The 15,136-nt window shown below is 36.7% G+C and overlaps 1 pseudogene; it reads right to left on the bottom strand.

Moving 5' to 3' along the window:
• Positions 1–1,036: 1,036 nt before the first annotated feature.
• LOC136396330 (small nucleolar RNA U3) lies at positions 1,037–1,239 on the bottom strand (annotated as a pseudogene).
• Between the last annotated feature and the right edge of the window lie 13,897 nt (positions 1,240–15,136).

Genomic DNA, 15,136 nt, shown 5'->3' with positions numbered 1-15,136 from the left:
GCCTGAGGCAGAGGCCACAGAGCTATCCTCAGCGCCCGGGCCAACCTTGCTCCAATGGAGCCTCAGCTGCAGGAGGGGAAGAGAGAGACAGAGAAGAAGGAAAGGGGGAGAGGTGAAGAAGCAGATGGGCGCTTCTCCTGTGTGCCCTGGCCAGGAATCGAACCCAGGACTCCTGCACGCCAGGCCGATGTTCTACCACTGAGCCAACCAGCCAGGGCCCCCTTCACTATTTTTTACCCAGTCCCTCAACCTCCCTCCCAAAGTTTTTATTGGAAGATAATTAGTGCATTAATTAAAACAGATCTCAGATTTCAAGATATCTAAAATTTTAGGAAGTTTCTGAATGTTAGAAATATTCAAGATAAGACTAACTTATGTTTGAAAGTAATTTTTGTATGCCTATGGATGTTTATATAACCATAAAAATGTGAAAAATGATATGTACCAAGTTAATAATAGTTACTTTAAATAATTGATATTATAAATAAGTATGAATTTATGCAGATTATTTATTTTATGATTTTGAAAAAATTGAACTGCTAAAATAAACAATAATTGCTTCTGCAATTTACAACAGAATTAAGTAAAATAAATAAATAAATAACAATAGTTATCAACTAGATAATTTAATAGAATAAAAAAATCAATTGAAGGAAAATATAAAAATGCTTCATTCACTTAAATAATAATAAATCTTATTTAAACCCTGAAATCATTTTTAGAATCCTTATAAAAATTCAGTTATAAGGTGAAAAAGTTTAAGGGATCTAATATATAGCATGATTATAGTTAACGATATTGTATTATATACTTGAAAATTGCTAAGAGAATAGATTATAAATGTTCTCACCATAGAAAGGAAATGGTAACTATTTGAAGTGATGTGGATGTTAGCTAATGCTAAGATGATGATCATTTCACAATACATGTGTATCAAAACAGCATGCTATATGTGTTGACATACAATGTTACTTGTCAATTATATCCCAAATAAAGCTAGAAAAAATACACAGAGGATAATATTATTCTTTTTTTTCCCACTCAGACTGCATCCTCTCCCTCTTGCTCTCCAAAAGGAAGAGAAGAACGATCATCAATGGCAAAAGGCAGTTGCACAAGCAACACCAAAAGCCAACTTCACGCTCAGGAGAGAACACTGCAACTCCTTCTCTTGGTTTCGGGTACTCAGAAACCTCTTTAGTAACAAACTATAGAAATGATCCCTGAAAGTATAGTCTTGATAATATTATTCTTATAGTATTCATCATAGCACTTTAGAAGACAGTTTCCTATAAAATTAGTATTTTCTAAAGATATAAACATATAACCTATGGAATGACAAACCCAGGTTTCAATAAATTTAAACAAAAATAACCACATACTTGAGCATATTCTATGTACTAAGTGTTATGCTGCAAAGGCAGTGAAGATACAACAGATGCTACCTCTACCTTCATGGATCTTACAGGTATTATATCAAAGTAATTTTTCTAAAACGTCAAATTCTGTATAACTCATGGAAACATGCAGAAAATTTACAGTGTAAACACAGATGAATTTGTCATTTCATTCATAACCAGGGCAAAATATTAGCATCAAAACAGCTCTTCTTGGCCCTGGCTGGTTGGTTCAGTGGTAAAGCATCAGCCTGGCGTGTGGAAGTCCCGAGTTTGATTCCTGGTCAAGGCACACAGGAGAAGCACCCATCTGCTTCTCCACCCTTCCCCTTCTCTTTCTTCTCTGTCTCTCACTTCCCTTCCCACAGCCAAAGCTCCATTGGAACAAAGTTAGCCCAGGTGCTGAGGATGGCTCCATGACCTCCGCCTCAGGAGCTAGAATGGCTCTGGCTTCAACAGAGCAATGCCCTAGATGGGCAGAGCTTTGCCCCCTGGTGGTCATGCAGGGTGGATCCCAGTCGGGCACATGCGGGAGTCTGTCTGACTGTCTCCCCACTTTTAACTTTGGAAAAATACAAAAACAAACAAACAAATAACAAACCCCAGCCCTTCTTGAGGGAACAGGAATCTATGCGGCTGCTTGCACAGAAATATAATTGTACCATAGGCGAATGTGTCATGATGGTAATAGGCCGCCTGGGGGAGATGTAGATGAGACCTGAGCTCAGTTTCCCAAAGGGATCACTCTTGGGAGGTAAAATAAAAGAATTGGAATGCCATATATCAAAGGACAAAGTTTATTGGCCATCTTTTTCTAATTAGACTTGCATGTTTATATAGTAATCCTTAAACATTACTCTGAGGACAGCTACAGAATTAGATTGCTTGCATTCTACATTATAAGATATATTGTCCATCTTCTGAATCATAATAGAAATAAAATAATATGTCACTCTATGAAGACAAAGCACAAAGCCACATAATAACTTCCAGATATATGAAAATGCCATATGATAAAATCCAACTCACATTCCTACTTTACAAAACAGAAAACATATCTTAATGAAATATTCTTTGGATATGATTTTTGGAATAATTCTAATTGCTTCATAATTAAGTATAATTTTGAATATTTATAAAGCAATATCCAGCTTTCTTCTTAATCATGAAGCACTAGAAGCATTCCTATAAATGTCAGGAAAAAAGAGTAGGCACCATCATTGATTATTTACATTGCTCCAGATGTACGTGTCATTTAATTAGAGAAGGGAAAAAATATGAAGAACACCAATGAGAAATGAGGCAACAAGATTATTATCAATATTTACAGATGATCAGGATGCATTCTTGGAAATAGCCTAGTGAAAGACATTAAATACCTTTAGAAAATATGAAGTATGTCAATAATATTACTGATAACAAGATTAATATATAAAAATAAGTATGTTTCCATGATAGAAATCAACCATTAAAAATGTGCACATACACTTATCATGTTAGTGAATTACTGACTTTTTGGAGTAGGAAGTTCTCTAATAGAGAAGGTTTGTTTATTTCATTCTCAATTCATTGTATATTGCATATGATCTATCTAAGGCCCCCTTCTTGTTTACTTATTTATTTATTTATTGCCTTTTGTCTCAGTATCTGTGTGTGACTCCCTCAATGTCTTAATAAATAACTATCCTACTTTGTTTAATGTGTTCTTACAAAATATTGTGGTTACATGAATGTTTATACATTATTTCTTGATGTTCATATATATATTTGACTTATCCACTATCCCAGCGACAGGAATGCATTAATTTTTAATTAAAAAGTTATTTTAATACTATTTGCTCTTATGCCATAACACATATATCTAGACAACAGGGTAGCAATAATGGAGGTGGTAAGAGAGTTTGTATGGGGTATAGGGGTACAATGTGCTATGTAGATATTGAGTGGAACACTTAAAACCATATCAACACAATAAATTAAAAATAAATTTAAAAATGTAAAAAATAATTTGTTCATAAGATAAGAATGTTTATTTCTGACTTTACAAATATTGGCTTACACTCTGATTACCCCCTTTTTTAAAAATTCCATTATAAATGAAGAATACTTGCCCTAAATAGTGCGAGGTGGCCAAACACATGACAATCAACATTGGAAAGATGAGTCAGAGCAATTTATCAGTCACATCTACGCACATGTTACACGAGAGTAGATGTGACTAATAAAGAGGAAGGAGGACACTGAATGCTAAGCTTGGACACAAGGAGGTTTCACTTGAGAGTAAAGTGAACCCCAATAAGGGATGTAGGAGCTAAGCTTTGTAGTAACAAGGGGGTGAAGTACTCCTTGGTTTATGTAGGAGGCTATGATTGGCTTATTTGAATAATTCTGTGGGCTGCCAGGGAAGTTAAGCCCATTAGTCTGCTGACTGGTAGCGTGTGGGTGTCCAGCTGGTAAGGGAACTAGCCAGGTGGGGAGCCTTACCCACTGGCTATAGCACGACACCCCTTGATTAGGCATTCAGGGCCCTGCACAGATATTAAGGCAGCACAGGAAAACTTTAGGCTTTACAACACAGCTTGGAATGTTGACCATATTTCTTGTGTCAAGGTCTCCCAGAGATGTCAGCCATAAAAGTCACTTTTTGTTTTTTCCCTAATCATCATGAACAACATTGTATTAGTACCAAATTAAGACCAACTTCCTTTGTCTCACTGCTTCAATTCCAATGCAACATGGGTCTGCTCAGACATTTCCACTTTCAAATATGTGAAACACTCATATATGCTAATTATTTTGCTAGATCTCATGCAAACCTGATTATATTCAAAAGAAGAAAAGTAGTTTGTAAAGGGATGTGATTTTGTGTGTGTGTGTGTGTGTGTGTGTGTGTATGTGTATGACTGAGACTGACAGAGAGAGGGACAGACAGGCAGGAAGGGAGAGAGATGAGAAGAATCAATTTTTCATTGTGACACCTTAGTTCTTCATTGATTGTTTTCTCATATTGCCTTGACTGGGGGGCTATAGCAGAATGAGTGACCCCTTGCTCAAGCCAGTGACCTTGGGCTCAAGCCAGTGACCAGGGGGTCATGCCTATAATCCCACACTCAAACAATTGACCCCCACACTCAAGCTGGTGAGCCCATGCTCAAGCCATTGACCTCAGGGTTTCCAACCTGGGTCGTGTCTCAGTCCTTTGCATCCCAGTCCAATGCTCTATCCACTGTGCCACTGCCTAGTCAGGTAACGGTGTGATTTCTTATAGCTTCAATTAGAATGTGCCTAAGAAAGTTAAGTGGTTTATGGACTTTTTTTACTATCCTTGAAAAATGATTCACATACTAGAGAAGAAGTCATTTAATCAGCAGATAATACAGGGCTGAAGACATCATATGACAATGGGAAGTTTACAGTTTCCAATTGAGGATGAAAACCAGGTCTACTTTTGAGAAGGACTGAAATGCAGAGAGGATCGTCTTATTTACAGGATTTAATGGAGAAGAAAAATGAGGCGCTTTCTTGTGTAGTGAAAATGTCTCTACACTGTTCTTATTAGAGTGAAATACACCATGTCATCTGACAAAAAGGGACTGTGGGAGACCAGGTGAGCTGCCTCTGAAGAGTACCCCCACTGTGTAGCACATGAGGGGGAGGCAGAGATTACACTGGAGTCACTGGGGGTCATGACAGAAGAGGGGTGCACAGGAGTCACATGTGTGAGCAAGCCTTGACCATTGTGGTTCCTGAGTATCAAGAGTGAGTTACTTTAGCAGTGTCATCCAATTGATTGTTTTGTAATGTGTGGTTTCTTCTTAGCATTTTCCTTTTTAGCAAGTGATCTAAGATGGGGTGTTTAGACCATCGGGGATTCAGAGAAAATGGGCTAAATGACCCCTGAGCACCTCTTCTCTGTATGTTGCAGTACACACAGGTTTTAAGCAGTTCCAGGGATATAAATAGAGTCATTATTGATCTCAGAGCTTTTATCCACACTATTTATACTCATTTATAGTTCTCTACTTAGGACTGCATTGAATAGACAATATATATCATTTATCTAATGAATAAAGGTGTTTTATAAATCATGAGGTATGCTACATGTTGTTCTTAACATATTTCCTTACATCAGGGAGATATTATAAAGGAGCAGAGAGAGAAAGAAAGGAAATGATCTAATATTGACTAAATAACTGAGTGTGTCTTGCCTTATAATAGATGCCTTATTAAATTAATTAGAAATCCTGAGTTCAAACATCTATGTCACATGCTAGTTGAGGGTCCACTGTCAAATTTCTTAACAACTTTGAAACCTATTTTCCTCATTGGTGAATGGCTGTCATAAAGCTGAAGTTAGAATTTGATAAAGAGAAAGTATTTGATAAATGAAAGTAAGTTGACCTGTTTGATAATCTAACTCAATGCCTTGAATAATGGATGATTCATGTTCATGGAAACCAAAGAAGAATAGTTATTTATTATAATGAAATGCTATATCTTCAACTTCAACATTTTTATTTAAAAACACTATGTAATTGGTGCATATAAGAAAGATTAAAATAGGCCTGACCTGTGGTGGCGCAGTGGATAAAGTGTTGGCCTGGGAACGCTGAGGTCGCCAGTTCAAAACCCTGGGCTTGCCTGGCCAAGGCACATATGAGAGTTGATGCTTTCTGCTCCTCTCCCTTCTCTCTCTCTCTCTCTCTCTCTCTCTCTCTCTCTCTCTCTGTGTGTGTGTCTCTCTCTAAAAAAAAAAAAAAACTGAATAAAGTAAAAAAAAAAAAGAGGTAGCATTAAAAAAAAAAAAAAGAAAGGTTAAAATAGAACCTAGTACAGAGAACAAAATTGCTGGGTTTTATTATACTGTATTTTTTAATAGGGGAAAATGCTAATTTATTCAGAAATATGTAAAACTCAGTTAAGGGAAATGTCTAACATAGACATTACTGTTGACCAGATAGAGTCTTACATAAAAGGTACCTCTAGCCCTGGCCAGATGGCTCTGTTCGTTAGAGTGCTGGCCCGATACACAAAGATTACAGGTTTTGTCCATGATCAGAGCACATAAAGGAATAAATAGATCTCTCTCTCTCTCTCTTTTTCTCTCTCTCTTCTCCCCTCCCTCCCTCTTTCTCTCTCCCTCCCTCTCTCTCTCTTTCAAATCAATTATTTAAAAAAAAAATAGTTACCTCTAGTAATTGGGAAAACATTAAAAGACTGATATTTTTCTAGAATTAGTCTGGGTCATGGACAGAAAATTTCCTTGAGGGTTACACAACCTGACTCCATTCCGGGCTCTGTCATTGATTTGCTCTGGTGACCCTTCTGAGTCACACATACTCTCTGTCTTTTCCTCATCTGCAAAGTGAAGGAGCCGGCTTAGCGGGAGCCTATTGCATATAGAATAACGGCCCTCAAATGTGCTCACATTCTAATCGCCAACACGTGTGAATGTATTACTTCACAGGCAAAGGGACTTTTCAAATGTGATTAAGTTAAGGATTTATTCATTTTTTTAGAGAGAGGAGACACAGAGAGAGAAAGAGACAGAGAGAGGAAAGAGATAGAAAGAAGAGAGGGAGGAGCAGGAAGCATCAACTCCCATATGTGCCTTGACCAGGCAAGCCTGGGGTTTCGAACTGGTGACCTCAGTGTTCCAGGTCGATGCTTTTACCCACTGTGCCACCACAGGTCAGGCCCATACATATTCTTTAGTTAAGTGTCTATTTAAAATTTGTAACTAATTTCTTTTTATGGGTTATCTTATTATTTCAGAGTGTTGAGAAATCTGTATACTCTGTATTAAAACTATGCTATATGAAATTTGCTAATATTTCCCCCTAGTCAATGACTTGTCTATTCATTCAGTTGAGAGTATCTTTTAATTCAAATTATTTATAAATTATTGTGCTGTTTTATTCCACAGAAAGAAAAAGACTATATTTGCCCATATAATTACCATTTCCAGTGGTATTCTTTCATGTTGATCCAGAATTCCATTTATTATATAATTTTCTTTCTGCCTAAAGTGGGTTTTTTTTTCACTAGAATTGTTACAACTGACAGATCTGACTTCTTGAGTACACCCCAAAAAACAACAAAGAATAGCAAATATTGTTTTCACAGAAGTATCTACTAATCCTGCTTTAGCCTCCCTAAATTACAGGTCTAATTTTTATTTATCATAAACTAATTTTTCCCCAATATGTATATTTTACAGGAAGAAACCTTAATTGCTTTTTCCCAATAAGATCTAGGGGCTTATATTCTGCCATTATCTGTATGACTAAAATGTTTTATATAAAAATATTATCTCAAAATAAAAGGACTTTTTTTTTTTTGCAATTCTCCGAAGCTGGAAACGGGGAGAGACAGTCAGACAGACTCCCGCATGCACCCGACCGGGATCCACCCGGCATGCCCACCAGGGGGCAACGCTCTGCCCACCAGGGGTCAATGCTGTGCCCCTCCGGGGCGTCGCTCTGTTGCAACCAGAGCCACTCCAGCACCTGGGGCAGAGGCCAAGGAGCCATCCCCAGCGCCCGGGCCATCTTTGCTCCAATGGAGTCTTGGCTGCGGGAGGGGAAGAGAGAGACAGAGAGGAAGGAGAGGGGGAGGGGTGGAGAAGCAGATGGGCACCTCTCCTGTGTGCCCTGGCCAGGAATCGAACCCGGAACTTCTGCACGCCAGGTCGATGCTCCACCACTGGGCCAACCGGCCAGGGCCAGGACTTTTCATGATCAAAATACATGTGACTTTTCTTTTTCTTACTCTCCAAGAAATGGTGGAAGTATAGCCTTGGGTCAAAACTCGACTGGGAGTCACATTTGAGAGCCACCATCACAGAATCCGAATCTGAACCGATCTGAATCACACATCACCTCTACATCATGCCTCTTGGAATGAACCCTGGTATAGTTTCAGGGTGATGTGTTATTTCTTGGTTTTCAGGGTCTGGATAGTGATATCTAGGCTCAGGTTCTTTATTCCATGTCAAAAAGAAGACAGTTTTCCAGACTGGTAAAGATGTGCAAACTGGTCTTTAAAAATTTTTAATTGGTATACATAATTAAGGCATTAACTTTATATTTTATGCACTCTGTAGACATGAAAGAAACCTTACAGGGTAAATTAAAAAGCTTTTCAAACTTCTAATTCTCAAAGTTTCTTCAGCTCTCTCACAATAATGGGTCTGAACTTACTTATTCATAAAACAAACAAACATCTGCTCAATTACTTTAATACCAGAACCAACTATATAAGACTTTAACACCTTAATAAACAATTTATTTCAGTGAAAACAAAAATGTGTCAGACATAAATTTATTAGAATTAACTGTTATAGTTAAATGATTTATATAGTTAAAATTTCATAACTAGCTGGGCTTTCTGCATCTTTCTCATGAGAAATCATTAACTAAGGCCAAAATCTACATTATTAATTTTTTAAATTTGTTTTTATGAGGGACAAGTATGTGGTGAGGGAGAGTGATTTGACTTTGGGTGATGGGCACACAACATAAACAACAGTTCAAATGCTATAAGGGTGTTTACCCAAAACCTATGTACTCTTACTGATCAAAGTCATTCTATTAAATTTAATTTTTTAAATAAAAAAAGTTTAAAACTTGTTTTTATTTTTGGTATTAAATTTTTTTTATTTTTAAATTTAAAAAAATTAAATTTGTAAGGGTGACATTGGTTAATAAGATTATGTACATTTCAAGTGTGCATTTTTTATGATACGTGATCTGTATACTGCATTGTGTGTCCACCACCCAAAATCATATCATCTTCGGTCACCATATGTTTGGCAACCTTTATACTTTAATAACTTCCCAACCTCTTCCCCCTAGCACCCACATACTTTTGTATGTGTTTATGAGTTTCAGTTTTATATCTCACATACGAATGAAATCATATGGCTCCTAGCTTTTTTGGAGCGGCTAATTTTACTTAGCACTACAGTATATGTTCAAGGTTCATCCATGTTGTCACAAATGGCAGTATTTTATTTTTTCTTATGGCTGAGTAGTATTCTTATGTATATGTACCACATCTTCTCTATCCAATAATCTATATGAGGACACTTTTGTTGTTTTCATGTCTTAGCCAGCATGAATAATGCTGCAATAAACATAGGGGTACATATTTCCTTGTGAATAAAGGTTTTTGAAATCTTTTAGTACATACCCAGAAGAAGGGATACTGGGTCAAATGGTAACTCTATTCTTAATTTTTTGAGGAACCACGGACTGTTTTCCATAAAGGCTACACCAGTTTACATCCCACAGCAGTGAATGCGGACTCCCTTTTCTCCACAACCACTCCAACACCTGCCTTGTTGATAATAGCTATTCTAATAGGCATGAGGTGGTATCTCATTGTAATTTTGATTTGTATTTTCCTAATAGCTAGTGATGTTGAATCTCTTTTCATATACCTCTTGGCCATTTGTAGGTCTTCTTGGGAGAAGTGTCTGTTCAGGTCCACTGCTCTATTTTTTTTTAATCAAATTGTTTGTTTGATGTTGAGTTGCATGAGTTCTTTATATATATATATTTTTTTTTTTTTTTTTTTTTTTTTTTTAAATTTTTTTTTTTTTTTGTATTTTTCTGAAGCTGGAAACGGGGAGAGACAGTCAGACAGACTCCCGCATGCGCCCGACCGGGATCCACCCGGCACGCCCACCAGGGGTGACGTTCTGCCCACCAGGGGGCGATGCTCTGCCCCTCCGGGGCATCGCTCTGCTGCGACCAGAGCCACTCTAGCGCCTGGGCAGAGGCCAAGGAACCATCCCCAGCGCCCGGGCCATCTTTGCTCCAATGGAGCCTCGATGCGGGAGAGGAAGAGAGAAACAGAGAGGAAGGAGAGGGGGAGGGGTGGAGAAGCAGATGGGCACTTCTCCTGTGTGCCCTGGCCAGGAATCGAACCCGGGACTTCTGCGCACCAGGCCAACACTCTACCACTGAGCCAACCAGCCAGGGCGAGTTCTTTATATATTTTAGATGTTAATTTCTTATTGAAGCTTATATTTGCAAATATTATGTGTCATTTGTTGTTGTTTTTTCTTTTTTTTTTTTTGCTGTGCATAAACTTTTCTTTTTTTAATAAATTTTTATTAATTTTAATGGAGTGACATTAATAAATCAGGGTACATATGTTCAAAGAAAACATCTCCAGGTTATCTTGTCATTCAATTATGTTGCATAACCGTCACCCAAAGTCAAATTGTCCTCTGTCACCTTCTATCTGGTTTTCTTTGTGCCCTTGCCCTCCCCCCTCTCTCTCCCTCTCCTCCCCCCTCTCAATAACCACCACACTCTTGTCCATTTCTCTTAGTCTCGTTTTTATGTCCCACCAATGTATGAAATTATGCAGTTCTTAGTTTTTTTATGATTTACTTATTTCTTTCCATATAATATTATCAAGATCCATCCATTTTGTTGTAAATGATCCGATGTCATCATTTCTTATGGCTGAGTAGTATTTCATAGTATATATGTACCACATCTTCTTTATCCATTCATCCATTGAAGGGCTTTTTGGTTGTTTCCATGTCTTGGCCACTGTGAACAATACTGCAATGAACATGGGGCTGCATGTGTCTTTATGTACCAATGTTTTTGAGTCTTGGGGGTATATACCCAGTAGAAGGATTGCTGGGTCATATGGTAGTTCTATTTTTAGTTTTGTGAGGAACAACCATACTTTCTTCCATAATGGTTGTATTACTTTACATTCCCACTAACAGTTGACGAGGGTTCCTTTTTCTCCACAGCCTCTCCATCACTTACTATTACCTGTCTTTTGATATTAGCTAAGTTAACAGATGTGAGGTGGTATCTCATTGTAGTTTTGATTTACTTTTCTCTAATAACTAATGAAGATGAGCATCTTTTCATATATCTGTTGGCCATTTGTATTTCTTCCTGGGAGAAGTGTCTGTTTATGTCCTCTTCCCATTTTTCTATTGGATTGTTTGTTTGTTGTTGAGTTTTATGAGTTCAAAACAGCATGGTATTGGCAGAAAAATAGGTACTCAGACCAATGGAACAGAATAGAAAGTCCAGAAATAAAACCACATATATATGGTCAAATAATCTTTGATAAAGAGGCCAACAACACACAATGGAGAAAAGAAAGCCTCTTCAACAAATGGTGCTGGGAAAACTGGAAAGCCACAGGCAAAAGAATGAAACTGGACTACAGTTTGTCCCCTTGTACTAAAATTAATTCAAAATGGATCAAAGACCTAAATATAAGACCTGAAACAATAAAGTACATAGAAGAAGACATAGGTTCTAAATTCATGGACCTTGGTTTTAAAGAGCATTTTATGAATTTGACTCCAAAGGCAAGAGAAGTGAAGGCAAAAATAAATGAATGGGACTACATCAGACTAAGAAGTTTTTGCTCAGCAAGAGAAACTGACAACAAAATAAACAGACATCCAACCAAATGGGAGATGATATTTTCAAACAACAGCTCAGATAAGGGCCTAATATCCAAAATATACAAAGAACTCAAAAAAAATCAGCAGAGACCTGTGGTGGCACAGTGGATAAAGCGTCGACCTGGAAATACTGAGGTCACCGGTTCAAAACCTTGGGCTTGCCTGGTCAAGGTATGGGAGTTGATGCTTCCAGCGCCTCCCCCCTTCTCTCTCTCTCTGTCTCTCTCTCCTCTCTCTCCCTCTCTGTCTCTCTCTCTCCTCTCTAAAAAAAAAAAAAAAAAAAAAAAAAACTCAGCAGAAACTTTTTAGTCCTATTCATCCATTCATATTGTTGCCTTTACGTCCCTTGCCTTTGGGGCCAAATTCATAAAATGTCCTCTACAAACAAGGCCCATAAGTTTAGTGAGGGGCCAAGGAGATCTCATGCCACCATTCCACTGATGTCATCGTGAACTTTTTAAAACCAAGGTCCTGGGAATGGCAAAAGGGCAGCCTAGCTTTTAATATTACTATTGGCTACTCCCAAGTACATTAAAACCTTCACAAATCTGGAATGAGAATGGTAACTTATTTCCAAGTTTTATTTTTCTGAAGCTGAATAAATTGCTATGATTTAATGACCAGTTATTATTTCTACCTACTTACTTCAGAATAAAGTATGTACTTTTATGGTGAGGAAGAAAATTATCAAATTAAGCCAATGAGTTGTTGTTTTTTAATACCTGAATATTCATTTTTCTTTGCCATATAAATTAGAGAGAGGAAAATAATTTTCACTGCTAGAGCAAAAAGCAAATTAGACATAATGGTACATAAAAGGCAAACCATAAGCACACTCTTGAAAATTAATGCCTTATACCGGATATGAAGCGATTAAAAAAATCTTGTCACAACAATTTTAACCTATTTTATTTTCCATGCTCCAGTGACATACCTACTCTCTGTTGACTACATTCTTGGAAGCTGGTACCAGTAATTAAATAAATTGCATTGTTTAAAACTTACAGTTATCTAACATTGCATGAAGAAAATAATTACTGTTCTATTTCTTAACCCTAAAGATTTAACAAAATGGTTTTATTCCAATTTTTTTTTCTGAGTGAAATCTATGATCTCTCCTCCATGAAAGTTAGCTTATGTTCAAAGAAATATGGCCATAAAATAATTGTGTTTGCACTGGCCGGTTGGCTTAGCAGCGTGTGGAAGTCCCGGATTCAATTCTCGACCAGGGCACACAGGAGAAGCGCCGATCTGCTTCTCCACCCTTCCCCCTGTCCTCTCACTCTTTCTCTCTCCTCTCCTCCCGCAGCCAAGGCTCTATTGGAGCAAAATTGGCCTGGCCACTGAGGATGGCTCCATGACCTCTGCCTCAGGTGCTAGAATGGCTCCGATATTATCAGAGCAATGGCCTAGATGGGCAGAGCATTGCCCCAAGTGGGCATGCCGGGTGGATTCCGGTCGGGCGCATACAGGAGTCTGTCTGTCTCCCCGTTTCTCACTTTAGAACAATATTTAAAAAAATATTGTACTTGTAGTCAAGTTTTTTTCAGCAAGGGCAAAATACATTAGGTCTCATGTATCCATATAATGCGAATATTACATTTTCCCCTAAATAGAATTTCATGTGATTGTGTTAGAGGTTCCAGTGTTGATTTGCTAGAATTTCAGGTACTCTTCTAAATCTAAACCAGGGCAATGATGTGCTGTCGGTGTGTGACCAATGCCTATTACACTCGGATGGAGTCTCATTCTAATATATAATTACCTTCAGGCTTTAAATCAAGCTGAAATTTATTTTTTGTGTGTGGTGGGAGGTACAAATGTAGTTGCATTTATTCTTCAAATGCCTAACAATTATTTCAGAAATACCATGTCTCTATTAACATTATGTGTATGTATGTAATAAGCAATGGAGAATATGCATAAATAAAACCAAAAGCAAGGATAATAAAGGAAGACAGTGACAAACTGACCATACCAAATTGTATTCATTATGACAAAAATCATCATAAAATATGAGAAAAAGACTATTTAGATAGAATATTTGGGATAAAAAATTATTCATTAAAGATAAAAGTTAATATTAAAAGTTCATAAAGAACTAAAATAAGTAAAAAATTATGAACAATAGAAAAATAGACATATAAAAAGTCCTCTGAAGAGGAAATGTTATAGACATTACATATATAAAGGAATGCTTAACCTTGCTTGCATTCTGAAAACTGAAGTAAAATACTACTGATATGCTTACTTTCATATAAGATTATCATAAATTATAAAATAACTGATAATATCAAGGAATTAAGCAATACATACTCATAAAGTTTCCCTGTAGGAATAATATTTAGATTATGCATTTGGGCAGTCAAACTCTAGCTAATAGAATTTAGACTATGGATACTCAAGTATTCTTTTCCTTATCTCTCCTAACAATCACTCATACTTAATGCTTATATCATACAAGGATGTTAATTGCAGTAGTGTTAATAAAGCAAAATATTAGAAACCTGCTATATATCCAATAATACATGCACACTATAAAATTCTATGCAATAATTAAAGAAGAGACATAAAGAGTAGAGAAAATAATTCATATAGTATAAATTCTTTTTGTAAATAGAAAATACAAAAGGGTTATATATCTATATATGTATACATAGATATATAACTTTAATAAAACTATCTTAAACAAATAAATAGAAAATATCTGGAAGGTCTTTGACTTTGTATTATTTGATTTTTTTGACTATGTAGGTAAATACATGAATACACATTGTTTTCACAAATCCAATCAGACAGCTCCAGATGTGGTATTTTTATTACAGTAGCTTGACAGAGCTCTAATTATAAATTTGAATACATACTTTATTGTTGTTCAACCCTAACAGTAATATACTCTCTTTAGCTACAGGTATATATTTACTGCCTTATCTTCAGAATAGGTTACCTCTCCTACTTTTAGTTAAAATATATTAGTGTTATTAAACATGTTGATATCTCACAAGATGTCCAGTTACATTACAGACAGTGTGCTAAATAGATCCTGTGTAGCAAGCTTTATAGATTCCCCATTAAGACACATGCTTATCAGAAGGTAGGAAATGAACATACGTGGAAGACAAAATTCTTAAAATCTGGAATTTTCTAGGATCTAGTGCTATGTAAGGATATCCTTGCTGAAGGAAGAATAAATTTTTGTATCTGGTACTGCATAGAACAATAATAAATGTATAATCTTTAACAAGCTTTTTTAGATTTTTGAGGAAACACAGTGGTTGGGTGT

This window comes from Saccopteryx leptura, chromosome 2 (genome assembly GCF_036850995.1).
Source record: "Saccopteryx leptura isolate mSacLep1 chromosome 2, mSacLep1_pri_phased_curated, whole genome shotgun sequence".
NCBI lineage: Eukaryota > Metazoa > Chordata > Mammalia > Chiroptera > Emballonuridae > Saccopteryx > Saccopteryx leptura.
The sequence above is the reverse complement of the archived record's forward strand: the minus strand, read 5'-3'. Positions and strand labels throughout refer to the sequence as shown.